Consider the following 22,817-nt stretch of genomic DNA (forward strand, 5'->3'; position numbering starts at 1 on the left):
AGCACGTGCATGTTAGCTCATTAAAATCTTAGCTGCAATTGAAACTCTTCTTCCCAAATTTGCATACTCTTGTTTATGTCTTTTAATATTAAGTAAAGCAGGCTTGATGCTAACTCAGACTAGCTTGGTGATAAATGGTGTGTGGAGAGACGTTTTATGGTGCCATCATAGGGTGCTTTATCCGTTGCCACTTGCAAGCTGCCAATTCCTTCCTTATTTATTTTCAGAATTAATGTTTACTGACTCCTTCCGTTCCCATTTCTCCAGCCAAACTGGGGAAGAAGAAATAGAAGCAGGTACAGGTGGTGGGGATGGATGGGACTTGGGCCTCCTTCCCCATGGGCTCTGGTTGGGGGTGGGTCTGCCAGCCAGTCCTGGAAGCTGATGAGTGAAAATAATGCTAAATAACGGTGAATAAGGGTGATAAATAGGGTGAGGGGAATGAAGGGTGTTCCACTGTGCCTTTCTGTCCTGACAGAGTGAAGGGATATGGAGGGCTGCAGCTCTATGAGGGGGAGATGTAGGAGAGCTCTGGGGGGTCAAGACAGCCCTGAGGGGCTGGGAGAGTCATGAAAGGAAGGAGTGCTGTGGGGTTTGGGAGCCATGGCGGGGCTGTGTTGGGGTTTGGTGATGTGTGGGCTGGGGCTGTACAGAGGGCAAGGCCTGGGGAGCTTCATTTCCCCAAGCTGGGGACATGCAGGCACGCTGCACTGTGGGCCTGAGTGCCACAGGGCTGATGGGAGGGCTGTGGCAGAGCTGAGCTGTTGTGTTTGTGGGGCAGCAGGGTTACCTGCAAAGCCTCCCTCTGTGTTGGGACGAAGCCCCATCCCACAGAGCCCTGCCCTCAAACGCTTGGGCCCTGGCTGTGGCTGGCTGCTCAGCAGCTCTGTTTCCTTACGCTCACTCAGAAACCTCGCAACAGCAGCTGCTGTCTTGTCTGAAGGTGTTTGCAGAGCCTGCTGACTAGGGGAGGCTGGTGCCTGGGACAGCTCATGCCACCTCCTCCTTGTGCACTGCCACCCTCTGCAAAATTGATGGGAATGCACAGGACAAATTGCTGCAATTAACCTCTGATGCACTGACTAATCGGCTGGCACAGCATCCAGACACAGCTCCTCTGAGCCTGGTGAGAAAAACTGGGGGGTAGTGGGCACTTGAGAGTACTGAATGTCCCCTTTTCTCCCCTCCCCATGGGCACACACTTGGGTTGGAGGGCCTGAGTGCTTTTATTTTGCTAAACCACTTTGAAGTGGAAATCAAATGGCACGTCTCCCTCTTCCCTCCAGCTCCCCTTAGCCCTCCTGGTTTTAATTAGCTCCATCTGATGTTTAGAGCTTTCCAAGAAATAAATATGCTCTTAAACAAGTGGAAAAAAAAATGGTGGCAGAGCATGGGGAGCTGTCTCACCAATGTGCAGGCTGACAAGGGACACGTGGTGAGCGCAGCTCCCCAGGCTCAATTGCCCCCTTTGGCTGAGGAGCCAGCCCTGCTGTGTACGTGCCCAACGTGCATCAGCTGTAGTTTGCAGCCAGGTACCTATGGGTGGTGTGAGATGAGAGAAAGAAGCATTGGCACGATGCTGTGCTTGCTAAACAGGCTTCCGTGTTCTTTCTTCTGCTCTTCCATCCCTCTGTGCTTTCTGTCTCTAAATCAGTTTCTCAGTCTTGGTTGAAAGAAGTAGTATTGCAATAGCATATCATAGGCATTTCTGGCTGTATACAAAAACCTTTGCTGCGAAAGACCTGCAGAGCATGTGTCCGTACCTGTTGGATGTTAAAATATTAAGTCCCAACTCAGTGCTGACAAGGGATAAGAAGAAAAGGATGCCACAGTCTTGTAGAAATAGTGACAACCAGAGTCCCGTGAGACAAAAGGCTCAACACACACTTCATTGCTTCTGTTCTCCTCTCTCTGTACCCCTGCCGTTCCTATGCCACATACTGTCCTCAAGTCAGGGTCCCAGGAGGATTTCATTCCACATAGGTTAACTTTTTCTTTGGTTTCCCTTGTTCTCCAGTTAAACAAAGCTAAGTAGTCTTAGCAGTGTTTGCTCTTTTGCATTGGGAAATGGTGAGTTGGTGTAGATCCCTCTTATCTTGTAATTAATCTGCTGCTATCTTCAGCCCTAGTTGCCAGGTATTATGTTGCAGCATGGCTGTGAATGTGGATTAGGTCAGTGAGTTTGTTGCAGCTGCACCTCCTGCTCCTGTCTGTGCTGCAATGAAATTGCAGACTGTCTGACCACGGCCTGGGCTTACCTTGCAAGGGAGAGAACAGCAGCCTTCCTCCTCTGCCATGCAGGGACAGGACCACGTACAACCAATACTAGCCTCAGTTCTTGGGAGAACTCAGCTCAAACCCCCAACGTGAAGCAGGTAGAACCTCTGAATTTTGGTTATACCAGCCAGGACCGTACCCCAAAAAGTGCAGTCATGAAGAATCCACCTTTATGTGCCTTGGAAGCCTCCCTGACTGAGAAGGCAGGGCTGCCAAGCAGCCAGGAAGGGGTTAAGGGGCAACTGGACCCGGGGCTTTGCAAGCTTAAAAGGAAGGGGCGGGAGGGGTCCTTTCTTCCCGTGATGGAGGGAAGACCGGGAGGTGCCTGCGGCTCAGTAGAGCTGGAGGTCAGCGCGGCTTTTTGCATGCCGAAGTTCCAGCAACCTGCTGGCAAGACTGCTGTGAGCCATGGTCTGAGTCTCAGGTACTACTGCGCTTCTGTTCTCCTTTTGTGAACGACTAAGCTTGCAAAAAGCCCAATTTTCTCTGTTGCTTTGTCCGTCCCTGAGAGGCTGGTTCCAAGTAAATACAGTGGTTTTATCTGGAGTAAATACGTATGCTGTGTGCAAACTGCGCGTTTTGCTGGAGGGCCCAGGGGAGCTGCAGCATTGAAGAAATCCCAATTTCAGGTGTTATCTTTGTTTGTTCTAATTGGCTGATACTGTATGTAAGTGTGAGCCAACCTGACTCCTGGTGAAAGAGGTATAAATCTCCTTAAGAGATTGTCCAGTAACTCCCCTTAGACTAGCAGCAAATTGGGCCTTTCAAGACTTGCTATCTCCCTTTCAGCTTTATACCTTTATGCATTTTGTATATTTTGTGTTGACAATCTCTGTTAGTCCTGGGTGGGAGCCTTTGCTTTTTTTTCTCTTTACCTTGCCAAGCACAAAACCCCTCAGATGCTAGAAGTCTGCTGGAGCCCCGCTCAATTATCACCCTGAAGTGATTTCCTCCTCCAGAGAACTCTTCTGCTCTCAAGTATGATGATGTGGTGTCACATCAGTGAGAGTTCTGCAGCTGTGACTCCAGCTGCTCTTCCCTGGACAGTGACCTGTCTGAGTGATTAAAAAAATACATGGAGCAACAACTGTATTTACGGACTCAGTCTGTGTTTTAACCACATCCGACAGATTGGGAGGAGGAGACGAGGCTCTAAGAGCAGTATTTCAGAGCATGTTTCAGAGCATGGATCTGTGGGAAAGATGAATGTGAATTATGTTCATGCAGTGCCATAAAATGTATATTAGTTTAATATGCAAAACCAAGGAAACGAATGAACTCTCAGAATGTTTCATGTTTTTATGGTGACACATTGCCATTTTACTCCCAGGTCTGGTTCAAGGCCTGGACTTTCCTCTCTGAAGCCTTGAGAGTCAAGGTGGGTTTGTGAAGGGGATAGGTTTTTCTCTCAATTTGTGCTTGTGCTGACAGCTTGCAAATAATGACTCAGTGCATTCACGGTTAATTAAAGGCAACCTGTGCTGGTATTGAAAACGCAGCCAGCTAATGAGGAAATACAAAAAACTCCTGTTTAACAACTTAGGGATTACTATACTTCTTTTTATTTTGCACTTCTTCCTCCACCTTGAACTTTGATGTTAAGAAAGAGCAGTGTTTCAAGCAGTTTTGACTCAGATCTTTAGATCTGAAAGTAGACAGCATAGTCTGGACACAGTGATACATGATACAGTGTCTTTGGGCTGTCAGAGGATGCAGGCTCCCACCTGTCTCAGTGTTTGGCATACGAGTGAAGAGAGGAATAGAGGGTGGTGCACTGCTGCACCAGTGGAATGAATTGAAAACTTGGAGGAGTGTCCAGTGGATGTCAGCATTTACAATGCAGCAGTCTGCTTGTTCCTTATATAGATATGCTTGGGTGTTTCATGGCCCCTCGAGAGCTTCTTGCAGCTTCCTTTAGTTCTTTTCCCACAGGTGGTGGGTATTGCAACACAGACCATAGAATAAGGGCCAGGTGTCTGAAGTCTGTTCTCCCTTGAGGTAGCCCTTCCACCAGAACGGACTGACTCTGAGATATTCCCCTGATGTTATTCTCCTTTTGAACATTTATAATTGTATCTAAATATCTGTGTTAAAACAGGTTGCTGGAAGGTCTGAAGAAGTTGTGTTGTATTTTCTGGGGGGGTATTGCTTAAAACTAGACAGGCTGAGTCTGTCAGAATCAGGTGCACCCAGGTTTTGAAAGAGCTGTGTGTAGTTTTAAAAGGTGCAAGAGAATAGGGAGGCACTGTAAAGCTCAGCTGGAGGCTGCTGACCTAAAATCTGTGCTGGTGAGAAGACTTACTGACATTGGTGAAAAAAGTGCAAGGAGAACGGAGCCACTGGGGGGCTTTGAAACGTTATTTTTCCTGCAGAAGACTGGATTAGTGAGCTGCATCTTGAAACATCTCCACTGCGTGCTTTGTGCTTTGTCCTGGCTGTGGCTTCAGTCTTCCTCCAGTTGCTGGTTGTTCACTGTGCTGCTGTGCGTTTTCCTTCTGTTTCTACAGTGCTGCAGTTAGTGCTTTTGTCCTAGAGCATTGCTTAGGGCAATGATGTACCGGTCTTTGCAAATACCTTTACGGTGCTTTTGTTGTAAGCTTTTAGTTGTTTGGATGTTGCCTTTGTGGGTGTGCAGTGCTGCTGAATGCAGAGCAGCCAGAGAGATGCTGTGTACCGTTGTTTCTCATCAGCTTTGACAGGTCTTGGCATCTCACTAAGGTTGAACCCACGGTGATTAGCACTAGCCATTAAAAATGAAACGTATGTGATGATGCTTGTGCTTTGATCAGCCCCTGGTGCTGCTCGAGTGTATTGGCTCCAGATATGAGGTCTCAGGAATTTTTCCATGACCTGCTGGTCTTAGCACTGTGCCTCCATCTCCACCCTCCTGGCCTTGTATGTGTTTTGAACATGCTTCCCTCTCCTCCCTCTCTTTTTCCTTGTTCCTCCCTCCATGCAGATTCTCTTTGCTTTCTTCCTGTTAAACATCTTCTGAATGATACAACCTCCCCAGTATCTTGCAGCTATCAGGGCAATTTGGGTAGAAATTGCAAAGCTTTTGATAAAAGATGACTCAACAGAATTGGACTGTTTCAGGCATCAATTAGCTGAATTTGTTAATGAAAAGTTACCTATGCAACTGCAGTTTTGTCAGAATACTGTATTCAAGTGTTGATTTCAGCTGCTTTGATGGTGAAAATGTTGGCGAGATAATTCAGAGTATTCAAAGTAGAACAGAGCCAAGTTTAGAAATCTGTTTCACTGAAGATGATATTTATTTCTCCATCAGCTGTATGATCTATTCAAGCTTTTGCCGAATTTCATTTTTTGGATGAAGTGAGATGCTCTAGTAAATGCAGACTTCTGTAGGATGTAGCATTCAAATCACAAGCTTTGTTACACTTAATTTAAGGTGAAGTCTTAAGATTCAGGCAAATTAAAGCGAAAGAGTTGAAATGGTATTCACACTCCGTATGCCACTGCCAATTCCCTGCATGTTTGTGGTCACGATTTCTTAAATATTTTCTCCTTGGAAGAGGCATGCAATCTATTGATTAGGGAAGTTGGAATTCCCTCTTTGGAAAGCATTCTCTAATAGATTATCGTGGCATGCTGTTCTGTATTTCTGATTCCTTTCAATTGCAGTAGTAATTTAACATTTTTCTCTGACAGTGCTGGGCAAATATCTGTAGATGTGCATGCTTGCTGTGGTGGTCGATATCTCTAATCCTAAACAAAGCTCTTAAGACTCAGGGTTTTGGATTTTCATGGAAGTTACTTGTTCATTGTGTTTTATTTAGCTGTAATTTAAGAGCAAGCCCTGTGAATCCGAGCTCAGGAAGTTGATGCTCTATCCTTTAGCAAGGAAGTACACGATTGCTGTGACAGAGCATCCTGTGTGTAATTAAGCACCAGAGCTGCGCTGTGCTCTGCGTTCCCCAGGTATAACCTTGTAAGGCAGAGCTCTTAAGCACGTGCTTGACTTTAAACACACGAGTGGTTACACTGAATTAAACGCTCCGACTATGGGCTTGAAGTAAAGCACTTACTTAAGTGCTTGGTGGGACGGAGCTTAGAAGATTTCCATAAATCAGAAATGATTGCATTCCACCTTTTGGCCCTGCAGAAATCCATTTTAAGTCCTCGAGTGTATGCATTTTCCTACATCATCTGTGCCACTGAGCTGTCCTGAAGGCAGAAGCACAGAGGGTGTCTCATAAGCAGCCTCAGCAGAGCGTGGGGATGCTGAAGAAGTTCAGATTTAAACCGGGCATCTATTCTGCTGCTTCTGCATGCAGTTATCACGAGTCCTCAGTGAGGACTGACTCTCAGGGAAGAAAGGAACTCTTCTGCGAAGCCCTTCTCTGGGAAAAACGTGTCCTCCTGCCTCAAAGCAGCGTTGCGCTGTACTGTTTCAGAAGTGTTTATAGAAACATCTTTCGCATATTCCTGCAGGCTGCGCTGGGAGATGTGAAATCCTTTTCCTTTCATGAAAAGAAGCGGTGCAGGGGGAGCAGGAGGTGACTGGTTAGCTTTGCAGCTCAGCTGGTAGACTGCCTGGAAATGAGCCAGGAGGCCTGGGTTCAGTCCTCCGATAAGTCATCAATTTCTTTCTCACCAAAAACATCTGGTTTTGGATGCTGAGTTATGAGCTAATATTAAATACAAAAGTTTATAGCATCACATATATAATATTGTTGATTAGAAGCATCAAGTAAAGTAATTGACCAGAGGGGACTTGGTGTGAGCAGCTGGTAGAGCATCTGGAGGGGAGCCAAGGGGCCTGGGTTTAATTCTCAGGTCATCTATTTCTTTCTCACCAGAAACATCTGGATTTGGATGCAGCAAAGCTACAGGCCATTGTCTTGTGCAAATGTTTTTGGGATCACACGTTCACATGGAAATGTGATTCCAGGAACGTTTCCATTAAGTGTTTACACCCAGAGAATCCTGTAGGAGTGACGAGGAAAAGGTTCTGTGTCCTGTGCAAATCAAAAGCAAATCTCGCTTCTATGGAGCTGTGACTTTTGTCTGTGTTATATACAGAGCCCATTTTGAGTAGCCTGAAGCACACATTGTGTGAACCTGGAAAACTGACACAGCTCTAAAATGCAGTGAATGAAGGTGACTTGTTTGCCTGTGTCACTGGGTGCCTGTGGCTGCCAGGGTGCTGTGCAGGGGATGTGGGGTTGGAGGTGTCCCAGGTGGATGTGATTTGAGACTGGTGTTGCCCAGCTCAGCTCTGTGGGCACTAGGTGTCAGAAGAGGCTCACACTTGTGCTGGCTGAAGCCTGGTTTGCTCTGTTGCAGGGGGTGGATGGAGACCCTGGCCTCTCTGGGTAAACCCAACCTGAAGGCATAGGAGGCCAGTGCCTAACAGTGGCCTTTTAGTTGTACTGCAGAGTCCTGACCCAATCTCCCAGACAGTGGTCACTGTTAGAAAATGGTGGCTTGCAGCTCACCTGTGGCATGCTAGATTCCATCTGCTGGCTGCTCTGAGTACGTCAGTCAGGCCAGATTTCCAGTCTGTACTCTAAATTAATTCAAGCAGTTATTAATTATTTAGCAACGAGTGTGATTTGCAGGTGATCATGGCACCGCATGCAGCTTAAAAACTTGAGTTATCTGCCATTCTGCTGTCTGCCTACCCCTGGAGATAGTTTTCGGTGACCGTGTGCCTATCTGAGCTCCCAGGCTCTCTGTGCAGCAGTCTTTCCAGCCATCCAGAGATGGAGGGGCTGTGACTGTGAATCTTTCTAGCTTATTCTCATTCTGGAGTTCAAATTGTCTTGTTTAGCTGCCCTGTTTTAGCTGCTGAGCACTGCTAAAGTGAAAAGACACCAAGGACCAGACGTGCTTCAGTCCTTTGGCGTTATTGCCTTTAATTCTTTGCGGAAGAGGTGCAGCCATCGCTCTATAATTATTTTGCCAGAATTCTCACAAGGATCTCATCTCAGCTTTGTTTGAAGGAGTGAGTGGCCAAATGGAAATAAAACATCAGCCTATCGGAGTTTACCAGCTGAAATGGTTTAGAACATCATTATGAGGCTAATTCCACCATTCCTGCCCCTTCCCCCGAATAAAAATACTTTATAAAAAGCAAACAAACAAACAAAAAAACCAAAACCCAACACCCCAAAACAGAATAGAACATTTCCAGAGGAATATTATATTTCACAAGTATGGATTTTAACAGCCAATCTCAACTAAACAATGTGCTATATAGTGCCAGAAATAATAAATCAGCACAGCCCTCAGGACTGAAATAGAGAATTCCCTCACCCCTTGTAGATCCTTGGAACTTTAATCTGAAATGTGCCATGAATCAAAGGCTGGCTTATTGGTACATAGGAATTCCCATGCTTGGTCAAACCTGATTTCCACAGAGCCCTGCACTTTGTTGCTAGCAGTGGCCAGAACCAGATGCTTTAGGGAGAAGACCAAGAAGGCTCATTAGTGGGGGAGTGTTTGCAGTGCATGTCAGCAGAGAACACTTAATTTTGTTAGCTTCTTTCGTTTAGGAATGATTTCAGTGCGCCTGATCTCAGCCATGTAGAAAGTACCATCAGGTCCTGTAGATGTTGTTTGTGGAGAGAGAGACAGGAATCGCTGTGAGGTAAGTCACTCCAGTAAGATTTACTGCGACCTGTTACTGCTCTGTTGGAGAGCCTTTAAGGCGGCATCAAGACTGTGTGCCTGAGCTGAGGCAAAATGAGCTGAGAGGGGCTGTCGTGATATGGCCAGTTCATTTATAATGGCCTGGCTGTGGTGGGACATTCACCTCCAAATGATTTTATCTTCCTGTGATGGCTTCAAGGCACAGAGGGAGGTGATCAGTGTGTTGCCCAGGACTGCCAGCGTTTGTGCTCTGGTTCTTATGCAACAGATTCCTTCTATAACTTGGGGCGAGTCTGGTAGCTCAGATGCGCGAGGCAGTTGGAACTTGCCTCCCATTCCTTGCAAGGAGGTGATGAAAGTAGTTACAAATGAGGCAATTATTTGTTAGGAAGATTCTGCCAGGTGGGAAATACCCTCTTCCTTCATTTCATCTGCCTGCCAGCAGCAGGATGTTCTCAGGGTTCTTTCCCCTATGCTTTACGTGGTATCCTCCTGTCCTGGCTGTGCTTTTGAGGATGGGCAGACTGCTGGTGAATTTGGTCTCAGGGCTGTTCTTCCTGGTGTGCCGTGCTTCAGTTCCTCTAAGAGGCCCACGCTTGACATGGTGGGAACATTCAGATAGGATGGTGGGCTTTACCATAGCCATGCACTGTTCTGTGTACTGCCTTTAAGCCTTTTTTTTTAATAACTGTTGGATCTTGAAAGGCGAAAGGAAACATTCTTGTTCTGAACTCCCCTTGTGTGATGGTCCAACCAGAACTGAAGTCATTTGTACTATTAGACAGGAAAAATTTCTCAATTTTTGTCTGTTCCCTTTTTGCTTTGGCTGAAATACTGCAGCAAGGCAGGCTGTATAGGAGCACATCGTACGACTTTGTGCAGCTCTCTTGGATTTCATGGTATTCGTGTTCAGTTGTCTGATTTTGTTTGTTTATTTACTTTTACCTCTGGGCAGTGGTTCCTAGAGCTTCCCACAATGAACGCAAGGTTTTCTGTCGCATGTAATTCAATCAGGACTTGTTTACCTGCCCATTTTTTTTCCACCGAGATGCATTTGTCAGGGTGAGATTTGTTCTTTGTGAAAGGAGGAGGTAGTTTTTTCCTAAACTCACCTTCCTGTGCAATTCTCTGTGCCCCAGGCTATGTCAGATCTCTGTATTACTGTTATTAATAGCACTCCCCCATCCCGAGCATGTTCATTTGCAGGAACTTCCCAGCATATGCGAGCAAGGCCAACCGCAGAGTCAACAGGAGGACTCTATTATACATGTGCTTAAGCATTTGCAGGCACTGAAGCTTAGATTTTCACAAGCAATTAGTGATGTTGTGTGCCTCAGCTTTGATGCCTCATTCAACACTTTTGAGAGGAGGCTGTTTATTGCAAAGCTCTGAGCTGTTGCCCTCTGAATATTGGGCCCCTTTCAGGTGTCTGGCCGGGCAATCAGAACAGGAGGAGTTTGCTGGTCATTCAGTTCTTGTATTAAGAGCTCCAGCAGGCAGCATGTCAAATGCTGTAGATGGATTGAATGCCAAGTGAATTACTGTGTGCTTACTGTACTCATCCTCAGCTCTTCTCTGCCCTATTGCAGATCTGTTATGTGATCGCATTTGCTGCCGTGGGAAATAGTTCTCATTTAACATATGTTGTGCTGTGCTAACCTATTTCTGTCTATACAATACATGTCTGTAGGATATCTATCCCTATTTAAAAGAATATGTATTTTAAGAGCAGTCATGTGGAAATCAAGCATGGAGTTTATTCTTTTCGGTTATAGCATAAAAGTACCACCTAATCTAACCTCACAGAATGCTGCTTGCTCGTTGGCCTGGGGAGAACAACTAGACAAATGGATAAAATACCTTTTCTTTCAGTGTATATCCCGCAGATATGTCTTAGCAGAGGAATTTTTACAATGGCGTTGCCAGGTTTGTCTAAGATCATGTTCAGGGCAAGGAGCCTGAACGGTTTTGCAAAAGGCAACTTGTTCAATTAGAATGAGTTTTATACTTTATTTTTTTAAGTGCAGCCTAAGGTTAAGCTTAGCGTTGGAGAATGAAATGACTTTTGAAGATGGGAGTGTTGGCTGTCTGCTGGGAAAGGCAGTGTAAAAGCAGGACCTGGGCTTGAGTTGTGTTTTGATGGAGAGCCAATTTCAGGTGCTGGTGAAATAGGATTTGAAAATGTGGCTCATGCAGTTGATTGCAACGTCCATACAATTTAAGCTGAAATCAAGTCTGGAATCATGAAAGTATTTCAGAGGGAGCTGGAAACATGAGCTGTGGGTAGGAGTTGGGGCTGTCATGTAGTCCAAATGGAGGGAGCCCATCAGGGAGCTCTATTAGAAATGCACAGGGCTTTGTTTTGAGTCTAGATTAACTTTGGCTGGCAGTTCGCACGCGAGGTATTGTGGTGAAGGTGAATTCCATTTTTCTCCTGTCCCTTTCCTTAAGGCAGATCTCAACAAAAAGTTAATTCTTCGTGTTAGCTGTGCTCTCTGGAAGAGCTAACGGCCTGTGGTTCAGATGCAACTTTCCCATCAGTGCCCAACAGATGTGTTTTGAAGTGCTTGTGAAATACGTAGGAGTGCTGCTGTTTTGAACCCCTGCAAACAGTCAACAGATTCACATGGGAAATTAAATGAGTGTAATTTTGTGGAGAGATACTGAATGCGGCTGCTAAATGAGTACCATGAAAATAAAACAAAACCAACAAGGGGTGTTTGCTGGAGCAGCTGGGAAGGGGCATAAATGACAACTGAAACATGTGATGACTTGTAAATTGGCTCCTCTGATTGTGAAAAGCTTGTCTTCATTTTACAGAAGCCTCGGTGTTTAATAGGAGCCTGCAGGGATGTCTTTGGGGATGTGGAGTTATGGGGAGAAAACCCCGCAGAGAGACTATGTAAAGGACTGAGGAAGGAATAGCATGGGCCAGGGAGATGTGAAGGGAATGTCAGTGAGGAGGAGCAGAGGTGGGGGAGTGAGTGCTGGAGCATGCTGAGGAGAGGGACTGGGACTGTGTGTGTAATTGAATGTGGTATTCAGAGATGCAGCTGTTGGTGCATGGCTATGTCTCTAGGTCATGGCATCTGTTAGGGCCCCATCCAGCATATGTTTATATCCAACCATGTCCTTCACTGCTTCATGCAGTGGGAACCGTTTGGCTTCCGTCCACAGCGAGAACTTGTTGGCATTGTTCTGGAATCTTGGGAAGCACAGGCAGTTTCTGTGGCACTGACCTCTGCCTCTGCTTGGTCCTCAGCCTTGCATTCATCTGCAATGCCCAATTCACAGTGTCAGGGGTTGGAAGGGGTGCCTGGAGGTCATCGAGTCCAACCCCCCTACTAAAGCAGGTTCCTTACAGCAAGCAAATGCTCTGAATTTGGGGAGGGGGAGCTTTCAAGCTGTAGGAAAACAGTTTTTTACAAAAATGAAAAACTTGGCAAATGCATTTTCATCTTCAGCGTGTGTTTAAAACTTAAGAAAAGCTGCGTCTGAACCACCACCTAACCAGTACTGGAGTGGCAGCTCACCTGCTGTAACCAATACATCAGTTGGTATGATCTTCTTAATTGTAGAATCATTGGGTTGGAAGGGACCTTAAAGATCATCTAGTTCCAACCCCCTTGCTATATGCAGGGACACCTCCCTCTAGACCAGGTAATATTTGTCATTAATTAATATTTGTCACATCTTTAAAAAAGATAATAATGAAAGTTGAGAGCTTCTGAAGAAAGATGTGAAATGGCATAAATTATGGTGTACTGACATGAAAAAAGCACTTTGGAGGGCAATTTGGATTTTGGTTTTGACTTCTCCTGGTCCTTCCATCCTTGGAAGAAAGTCAGTGTTAGGCGTAGGGCTCCTAAGGTTGATTATGTTTCTGATGCTGCAGTCTTCATCTTTTCTTCCCCTGGGTGACTGTGAACACAACCACACATCTCCTCGGCTTTCACGACAGCTCCTCCCTGCTTCTCTCTGAATGCAGAAGACAGACACAAGCCTGTGTGATACGGGCTCCTTTTCATTCACACCACATGCAGTTGTGTTCCCTTCCTTGCTAGGATATCCGCTCGACCGCCTGGTTTGTGTTTGCTTCCCTCCTGCCAACAGAGAGCGCTTCAGAAGGGCAGCGTTGCTGGCAGGGTGTTGCAGCCCCGCACCTTCTGTAAGCAAAACCCATTCAGCAAGGTGCTGGTGGCACTTCCTGCTAACCTTGCATGGCCTCTTTTAGCCAAGCAACGTGGCACCTACAGCTCGGGGCTGCAGGCTGTGCTGGCTGACATCTGCTGGTTGCATGGGCTGTGTTGTAACAAGGAGCGCTTTAATCATGTAATGAAAGCCACGTTCCTGTAATTGTGTAATATATGGACAGAGCTTTGTAACATCACTTGTCTGAATGCAAGACAAATTGGATGCAGAAGCTTAGCCTCTTTGGGAACAGCTTATTTGAGGTTTATTATTTTTTATTTATGGTATAATTTCAGCTGACCCTCCTCCTCGCTTTATACCAGTGTGTTTTACCTTGACATTGCCTTGGGTATTAACCCCTCAAAGTTGTGCCCAGTTACACTCTGCCTTTTCCCAGCTGACTGCTCAGCTAATGGGCTGGATCAGAAATGCTCACGAGTGGGTCTGTAACACACGTTGTCACCGACTGCAGTAACAAATGGCTCAAAATCCTCATTCTCCAGAGCATGAAGCAGCCACTGGTTCATAGGGATTGAAAAACGGTGTTAGTGCAGGCCTTCTTGTAACTCTTCCAGAAATAAATGCTGGTGATCGGAAAGAATAAAACAGAGCAGTGCAGCTGGGCAGGGGACCTGCAGGGACGGCTCCTGGTGCCAAAGACACTCCTGCTCCCTGAAAAGCAGAGGCTCAGCTCTGCTGCTTTGCCTTCACCTGTCTGCCAGATCAGCAGCTCTCAGATGTGCTTTGCTCCAGGAGAAAAACAGCCTGTCCTGCCATGGCAAGGCCCAGCTGACCACAGAAATCCTCATCCAAACCAAACAGCCGCTTTCCTTCCTAGCATTGTCATGGAGCAAAATCGGATAGAAATCTTTATATAGCAGCTGATGCTTAGGCTCCAGTGTTTTGATGTTGAATTGCTTTGAAGCTCTCTTTTAGGATGAAGGGTTTGGTTTCAAACCAATCCTTTCTTTACCTTCTCTGAGATGTCTTTCCTTGCTTCAAGCTTAATCCAAGCAGGATGAAATGAGGCAGGTCTGCCATGAGCTTTTAGTTTTCATGCTGTGATGAGCTCCAACTGAACAAAGATTCATGTTTGAGGGGAAAAGTGGGGGATGCTTGATTGCAGCAAGAATAGATTTCCTCTGTTTGCATTCCTGGCTATTTTTCTGTCCCCTGATGGCTGCAGGTATTGTTTCTGGCTTAACTGGGAATTTTCCCACTCAATAGTGAAGCACAGTGAAAGCTGTACAACTTTTTCCTCTTGCTTAATCACCATCAGGCTTTTTCCAAGGTATTTTGGCTGCCTTCTCCTTGCATCATCGTCTCATCAGAAGTGTAAGAAAACAGTGTTGTGAACCATAGTGAGGTGTCTGCTTGAGTTTCCTACTGTGTGGCTGAAGCCCTTGTGTCACATGGGCCCCACCATTGAATTCAGTTACTTGTAGCTTTGAGCAGTTCTTAACTTCACACCAAAGACGTCAGAAAGGCAAAGCTTCAACTTCTGCATCGTTTGCTTGTTCTGGTAGTGGTACCGAGGCAGCCTTTCCTTGGAGTTCTTCAAAACTAAGCAAATGGTGAAGAATCTATTTCACATACACTATTCTGGGACGCTGAGGGATACTTTGCAAAGGATTGTGAGGCCAGAGTGTGAGTCTCGTAATAGGCAATAGGTTTTGCAGGTTCCAATTCTCTACCCGCTGTGCTGTGGTGCTCAGCTTCCTGTGATCCTGGTGTGCTGGGGGCTGCGAGTCGTTTTGATCATGCTTGTCCAAATGTGCCTCTGGTCAACCTGCTGAAGCTGGTAAATCTCTGCTGGATTGAAACTGCCTGAAGTGAGGAAAGATCTGTGGAGAAACCTTACAGAAAGTCTGTGACCCCCGTGGGTCTGAACTCTTTGATAGCATCTTAAACTAGGCTTCAGCAGCCATGCAGCTGGGAGGATGCTGGCTAAAGGACCTTGGGAAACTTGTTTCATCATCTTGGTTTCTGGAGGTATTGAAGTGAAAGCTCGTTTGAAGAAACAGGAATGATGGGCAAGTGCTCAAAATGAATGTCGTGTGTTAGAGATCGTTGGAGAAAATGCCAAAAAGCCTTCTCTGAGGGTGGCCCAAAGAAGAGGGAAGGCTCAGCTGACCTCCTTTTGGGGCAGGCTGTATGCTGGAAGCAGGAGGTGGGTCTGGAACACCTTTATAATGTAGCTGGATGGATACGTGCTTGTCTGTCTGTCCACATACACCTGTCAGAGCACACAGATGCACACGCAGACTTGTAGCTGCAAAACTGCTTCTTTATAGCTGTTTTCTTTTTTTTTTCTTTCTTATTTTTTTTTTTCCAGGGAACAAATAGTGTTACAGGAGAGAAGGAACGTGCTGAGGAACGTAGATGTGCTAAGAGTCAGAATGTGTAGGAGAAGCAAGTGGGCTGAATAGGAAATTTCACCCTTCAGGAGAGCGCTGGACAGATGGGAAGCAGGCTTGCCATTGGGAACGCTTCCAGGGCCGATCCTTTTGAAGTCAGCTGGCTCAGGAGCTATTGACCACAGTGTCCATCTATACAGCATGTTCCTCGAGGGCTGCAGGACCACCCTGCAAGCCAGATGCATTTACCTCTGCAGTCTCCCTAGCTCAATGAGAGCAGCATCTGCTGGGAGTCACGAGCACAGCTGTGTCTGACACGGTATGGTCAGATAAGGTATGGTGTTGGGGCTCTGCTCACTTTCCTGTGCCCAGCTGGGAGCTGTAGCAGGCATATTTTGTAGCTGACAGACTCAAGAGGGCAAAAAGCGTTTTGGGGTGTATTAGCAGGAGACCTCTTTCCACCAGCTGGCTGTCTTTAGCATTGGTGTGGCCTCTCCTTGGACACTGCGTGCAGTTCTGGGCTTTGCAGTATGAAAAGGGTGTTAGAATTCTTGGAAGCATCCAGAGGAGGGCAGTCCTTCCTGGAGCAGAGCACTTTGCTTTTCTTGTGTGCCATAAGGGACGTGAGCTTGTGCATGTCTAGGGCAAGCCACACAAACAGGACAGTGCCTTTGTAAGTGAGTGGATGGGGGTGTGGTTTGACATGAAAACAAATCAGATTTAACATGTTGGTCATGGCGCCAGAACATGGGGAAAACCTGCTTTGTTTTGGTACAATCTCTTGTGGTTTTCTGTCCTTTTTTTTCTTAAAAAAAAAAAAAAAAAAAAAAAAGAAAAAGCAAAACTAAAGAAACAGTAAATATTCCTGTGGAAACACTTAAACCAGTGTTTAAACCACAGAGTTTAAAAACACATTAAAAAGAAAAAAGTTCTCCTGAAATTTTAGCGTAGCTCAACTGTGGGGCACCTGTTCCTCATCTAGAATTGAGCTGCTCAAAATTGAACTTCAGGTTTTTCCCTTGATGAAAGCATTAGATGCATTTGACCTGAACTTGTGAAGGGTGTAAATCAACCAGAAACACCACACTGTTCGTATGCAGGATTTCATCCCTAGCTAATGTGTGATTGCTTGCTTGGTTGCTGTAGCAGCTTGTCCTGTGATGTAGCAAAAGGTCTGAATCTGGACCACGAGTCAGTTTTCTTTTTTTTCTTTTTTTTTCTTTTCTTTTTAAGGTAAATACCTGATTTTTTTTTCCCCAGGGAGATCTCCTATTCTGTATCATTCTCCCAGTCCTTCAGGATGCTGTCTAGAAGGATTCATGCTGTTCCTGGCCAGCCCTTCGATGGTGCTCCCAGCTTACCCAGAGACACTGGTGAAAAAGTGGCACAGCCTCTATGCAAAGCACGGCTTTTGAGGAACTGCAAATAATCCCAGATAGTATTGGAGATCTGTATCTTATCCTTCAGCCCCCGAGGGGGTGGTAAATCTCAGCCTAAATTTACTCTTTTGCTCCTGAAAGAATTTGTAATCATTGCTGTCTTGGAAAGGCGAAAGGGGGACAGGGGGATTCCATTTGCAAACACTTGTGGAGATGGAAACAACATGGATTTATATTCTAATGGGGGAAATTTGGCTGTGGGATGTCTGAATGAATACAATCTGATGAGTTTCATTAAGGCTGCACCTCATTCTTTTAATTAACTTCTTGTTCTTGTCCTTGGTGAAGTAGTAATTATTTTTTAATTAGCCCAACACTGCATTGCCGAGCTAGCCAACCCTAGCCTCATCTCACTGAGAGGTGTCATAAGAATTAAGTTAATTAGCTTGTCACCATCCCTGTAAAATATGGCCGTGTTCAGCAAAAAGAGGGGGGGGAAAAAAGCCCCCTTTGCTGTTCCAAGGTTAATTAAAAAACACGGTGCACAAGGGTGTCAGATTGTCTGGAGGGAGTCAGGTCCTGGTCTCTGGTTGGCACTGCAGTTTGCATTGGCTGTGGACCCAGGAGCAGAAAGCCCCATCCTGTGGCATTGCTTGCTGCTCTGAGCAGTCCCCGTGTGCCAGCCCCACGGCTGGGAGCAGCATTTGGAAGTGGGAGGGAGGCTGAGCCTGTCCTACAACTCTTTTCTGGGTCAGTTCTGCACTTCTCACCGCTGTACAAATGTTCTCTGACATTCACATCTCGCAGAGTTTGAGCTTTGGATCAGCTGGGAAGAAAACCACTTGAGAACTTGTAGCTGCTACAACCCATTTGGTTGTTTTGATTAAACCGAGGGAAAAAGAATAAAATCTGCGAATAGGAACTTCAGGGGTGGAACGCTTTGGTTCAGAAAGCTATTTCCTCTGTCAGAATCCATCCCAGTGAGAGATTTGCCAGCAGTGAGCCCTGGGCACTGTGCACTGCAGCTCAGCCCTGCGTATCTATGGGTTGCAGTCCAGGAGCTGTGCTGGGGCACTGTGGCAGTTCCTAATCCTTGCAGACAGATCCAGAGACACCAGGCTTTCTCTCCAAGCCTCCTCACGTGTTTATTTGACAGTTCAGCATTAATTTTTTTAAAAGAAGGCAATTTCTGGCTCTCGTGATTGAAGAGATGAACTTGAATATATGAGCCCTGTGGGATTTAGAGCTGTCTCCTAAATCTCCCCAGATGATGATGATGGCTCCGCTCTCTTTGCTTGCAGGGATTCTTTTTATTTTTTATTTTTTTTTCCTGGCTGTGTTGCCAGTTGGTGCCTCTCCTGGATGAATTCAGATTGTGCATTCATGTCTCCCTGGGCAGAATCTCAGGGCAGGAGGGACGGTCCTGACCCCTGTTCCTCATTAGCAGCGATGGGCCAGGAGTTAAATCTGTGTAGCTGGTTGTTGGAGGCGCTTCATTTATCTGTGTTGTGCTTTTACAGTGGGGAAGAGACTTGCACAGCTGAAGGAACAGGGGTGGATGGACTGCGTGGGCTGGCATTGGTTTGGGATTAGTGTGTCAGTGATATGGTTAATGTTACAGGAGCTGCTTGTGATTTAGGATCCTGGGGTCGTTAAGGTTGGAAAGTCCACTGTGATGGTCAAGTCCAACAGTCAACCCATCACCACCGTACCACTGAGCCACGTCTCCCAGTGCCACATCTGCCCTTTTCCTAATGACCTCCAGGGACACTGACCCCACCACCTCCCCTGGCAGCCTGTGCCAGTGCCCCTCTTTCTAAGAAGTAATTATTCCTGATAGCCAACCTGATACTTTCACATCAGTATAAACAATACCAGGTATTTGACCCAGTTTGAGTCTAAATCTGACGTGACAGTAGTTGCATGTGAAGAGAGGGAAGGAAAGGCAGGAAGCTGCTGAGGAGTCCATGGCTCTTAAGTGCTCAGCAGTGCTGGTCATAGGATTATGTGTTTGAGTGACTTTGAGTCAGTTTGGAAGAAGACCAATAATACCCAAAGCCTGATTCTTTGGTATATTGTGACCGTGGATTTATTACAGGGTTTAGAAGGAGCTTTCATGGAGAAAATTGTACCATAACTTTTGGCCATTCTTGAAGATTTCTCCAGATAAGAAAAAGCTGAAGATATTTCTGGAATATTTTATAAACTGGGGTTATTTTAATGAAACATTCTGGTGAATAGGAGCATAATTTCAGCTGATCCCCGGTTCTGACATCTCACTGACACCAGCTGTCTGTGGTCGGGAAGTGGAAAGCTTTGTCTCCCAAATACGAAATCATCCAGAGCTCTCTTTGCTCTGAAATCACTGCTTTCTGTAGGAAGCCAGCTTCCTTTTTGGTGAAGAATGCTATGGACTGAAAAAAACCCATAAAATCTATCAGTGAAATTTTGACAGAAAGCTTACGAGCAGCGCTACTCCGTAGCAGCTGGCCACCATCAAAGACAGGATACCGAGTAGACAGAATCTCCTCTGATCCAGCACAGTGATTTTTATATTCCAAAGTAAATAATAGTTTAAGAGTTAACTGTTTGGGGGTCCCTCAAGCTTTCAGCTGGGGGTCTGTGTTTCTAACTCAGCAGATAAGGCTGTCAGTGAAGAAGAAACTAAAGGGGGAAAAAGTAATTCCAACAACCCCAATGGCCTCCTTCAGTAAGGATATTAACTTTGGCTTTAATAAAAACGTAATGTTAACTAATCTGCTGTGAAGAGCTTCAGCTGCAAACTGTAACAATTTACCAGTGAAAAACTGGAAGGGGACTGAGAGTTGGAGGGAGCCTGCGATCATTAGCTGCAGATTAAGCATGAATTAAATTATTTCTGATTGTGTCGTCGTGAGGGTTGTGCCTTTCCAGCATTCCTCCGTTGAAGGGATGAAGAGGAAACTTTTGGCTGCATTTGATGCCTTGCTGTGATGGAGATGGTGTGAGAAGGTGGGATGTGGGCTAATCGTTGGGTGCACAGGGATGCTGCAGTGTGTGGTGAGAGGCCAAGGCTGCAAGTGATCTGCTGCTGCCCTGCTAATACTGCTTGTCAGTGTGACACTGCTGCTCTCAGATCCCATTGTGGCTGTATGTCTATGGGACATGTAAAGGTGGGAAAGGCCTTCAGCAGTAAGGTGGGATAATGCTGTGTCCCCTGGCTGGGAGCAGCAGCATCTGTTCCAGAATAAGATGGAAGTCAATGGAGTAACTGCGCTGGGTTCAGCTCTGCTCAAGGCTTCTGATTTGGTGTATGTTCCCATGTCTTTGCATGTCCAGTCTGAGTCATGTGGATACTTCAGGTGTCAAACAATGGCTGTGGGTTGCTCAAGGCTGCTCACATAGGAGCCACAGCCCCCTGAAAAAGACCCATTCTTCTAACATCTCATAAAGTGCATGCATTTTATTGGGTACAACTGGTTGTATTTATTAACTATGTGGATCCTGTTGCAGTGCAGATCAGCACTCCATCAGAAGCAACAAGAGAGACTAAATCAAAAGTCTGTGTCCCAGTTTTGAGGGCATCTAGGCTCTGTGAAAGGGCTTTGTCTGGAATTGTGTTGCAGTAATAGGAAATCTCATTCTGATTTTTTTTTTTTTTTCCCCTGCTTAAACCAGGGGAAATTTGGATTCAGCATCCATATCCCACTCAGATCTAAGGCTTTCCTTCTCCTTCCAGGGGTTTTATTCCTAATCGTGTAATCTTACCTGAAGATACAGAAAAACATCAGCAACCTGCAAATATCCAAAAGACCGTTCCAAATTGTGTGAACAATATGCAGGAATGAAATCCTAGCTGCATGGCATACGGCTCATCCCTAGGAACCTGTGTGCTCAAAGAGCTGGGGTAGCAACTATTCAGACAAAGTGGGGAACATGTTAAGGCGATGCCTGTCAGAGCTATTGAGCCTCCTTGCTTGTGAGAAACGTATAATCCCTTTTAATCTCATTCCTTGCATTCCATGTAGCTGTGAGGCGGGGTTTCAGTAAAAATGATTTTTGTGTTGGTGAGCAGAGTTGTAAAGGAGCTCTGGAGATGCTCGCTGTAGGGCACAGCAGCTTTGTTGCTGCCAGTGGCTGCTGTGTGAATGGGGAAGAGAAGAGAGCAAGGCTGCAGCCCACGGCCAAACTGCTGATGTGCCTTCAGTGGGCTGGAATGGTTGAATCCAGCCTTCCCTTGTTAAATAACTGGATTTGGAGCTATAGGTCTTTAAAGCAATTTTAAGTAATGAATGCTGTCTTTGCCATGGGGAGTAAGACCAAGGAGCCACTTATATGTGGCCTGGTGAAATGGGTGGTGTTTGCTTAACTACACCCTCCGATTTCTTAAAATCCTCTAGCAGGTTTACTAATGCTCCCTCTTGTTCCTGTAGTTTTTGGACTGGACAGTGTTCTGCTGGAGGCACGTGTGATACGGAGGTACAGGGCTTATATGAGAATTGTGTTACAGTGTGGTGAGGCGTCAGGCTTTTTCTCTGGGAACTGAAAACAAGAAATTGAAATCTTCCTTAATCTGAAAGCATTCAGTTCTTGAGGTCCGTAGGAAGTGGAGAGGGAGCTGCTGTGGAAAGTGTTGGGCTTTTGATTGAGAGGGCCAACTAGGGTAGTGGGGGGGGGGAAGAAAAATTAATTAGTAAAGCACTCTAAAAGGTACATCGTACACACACAAATATACAGGAATGAGCAGCATGGGATGTGCTGTGAGGCTGTTGTGTTGCTGGATTAGCCTAGGCTTGGCTGGGGAATAGGTTAAATCTTTCTGCATCACTGTTAACATCCAGGTTTCTTTTCAGTTAGGAAGGGTGCTGAGGCTGCATTGCAAATGTGCCCCAGTGAGAAGAACCAGCTTCCAAGGGATGCTTTGAATAAGACCTGCTGAGGTGTGGCATGTCGAAGCAGACTGATGCCCTCCATCCAGATGTGAGAATGCTTCAAAGACAGCAGTTGTAGTAACTACTTGCTGAAACTTCATCTTGTTCTGTCCCAAGGGGCAGAAGCCGAGGGTTTGGCCAGGTGTGAGCTGGGCTGTGCTATGGGGGGCTGCAGCTATTGGCAGGAGTCTTCTGGCTCTGTCCCAGTTGTTAGCCGTGCTTTGGTCTGCAGGTCTCTGTAAAAGAGACCACCTGTTTCCAGCTTTAGTGAAGATGGTGTGTTTTGTTGTTTTGCCTTGGGCAGCGGATTGCAACAAAGAGCAGAGGCTGGAGGAACAGACAGTGACCTCTGCTTGGGGGGAGCAGCGGAGCCAGGTGAGCAATTTCCTCTCAGAGAAGCAAATGGAGTTGGATCTCCGATGGGGATAATCCTACTGATTTCACCCCAGGATCTGGCTCTGCAGTGGCTGTCGTACCTTTAGATGGAATCTGGGAAGTGTAAATCACAGCCGTGGAATATTGTTTTAACAAGTCCCCTGCTCTGTTTTCAGGGGCGTGTAAAGAAGGGAGCATTCCCCGCTCCTCATAAGGTACTGCAACACATGTCACCGGCAGGCTGGGTAGGGAGAACGGTGGGAAGATACTGACGCTTCTCTCCCCCATCAGCACCTCCCTCCTTTTCTTTTTTTCTCTTCCCTCTTTGTCTCATGTTTCTGAGTTAAGAGGATTTTTTAGGCACAGTAACGAGCTCTCGCTTTGAACTTGGGATATGTATGCTGCAAAGAAAGCCCCTGGACCGTCCTTACTTAATATGCCCAAATATGATTAGTGTCAGGCTGTGAAATATCGCTTCCTTATCTCTGGGAGCCAGCAGACAGGAACATTTCTAGGGATCAGGGGCTTTTTATTTTTTTGGCAAAACACAGACTTTGAGAAGGAGATGGCTTGTGTGTACAGACTGTGCTGGCGTGATTCTCGTAAGCCTCTGGAGAATCTCCTCTTTTCCTCTCTCCCTTCCTTCTCTTTCTCTCTCTCTCCTTCTTTGCTCTTTCACTCATTCATTCTTTGCTTCATCCTTCATCGTT

At 46.0% G+C, this 22,817-nt stretch overlaps 1 long non-coding RNA gene across 1 annotated transcript; it reads left to right on the forward strand.

The window, feature by feature from the left end:
• Nucleotides 1-2,586: 2,586 nt before the first annotated feature.
• On the forward strand, nucleotides 2,587-17,116 carry LOC122186807. Its single transcript, XR_006181190.1, has 3 exons — nucleotides 2,587-2,701; nucleotides 15,422-15,762; nucleotides 16,704-17,116. It is a non-coding gene; the product is annotated as an uncharacterized LOC122186807 (long non-coding RNA).
• The last annotated feature ends 5,701 nt before the right edge of the window (nucleotides 17,117-22,817 follow it).

The sequence above is a fragment of the Lagopus leucura genome, unplaced genomic scaffold, assembly GCF_019238085.1.
Source record: "Lagopus leucura isolate 7727_CA_CO unplaced genomic scaffold, USGS_WTPT01 Super-Scaffold_100040, whole genome shotgun sequence".
Taxonomy (NCBI): domain Eukaryota; kingdom Metazoa; phylum Chordata; class Aves; order Galliformes; family Phasianidae; genus Lagopus; species Lagopus leucura.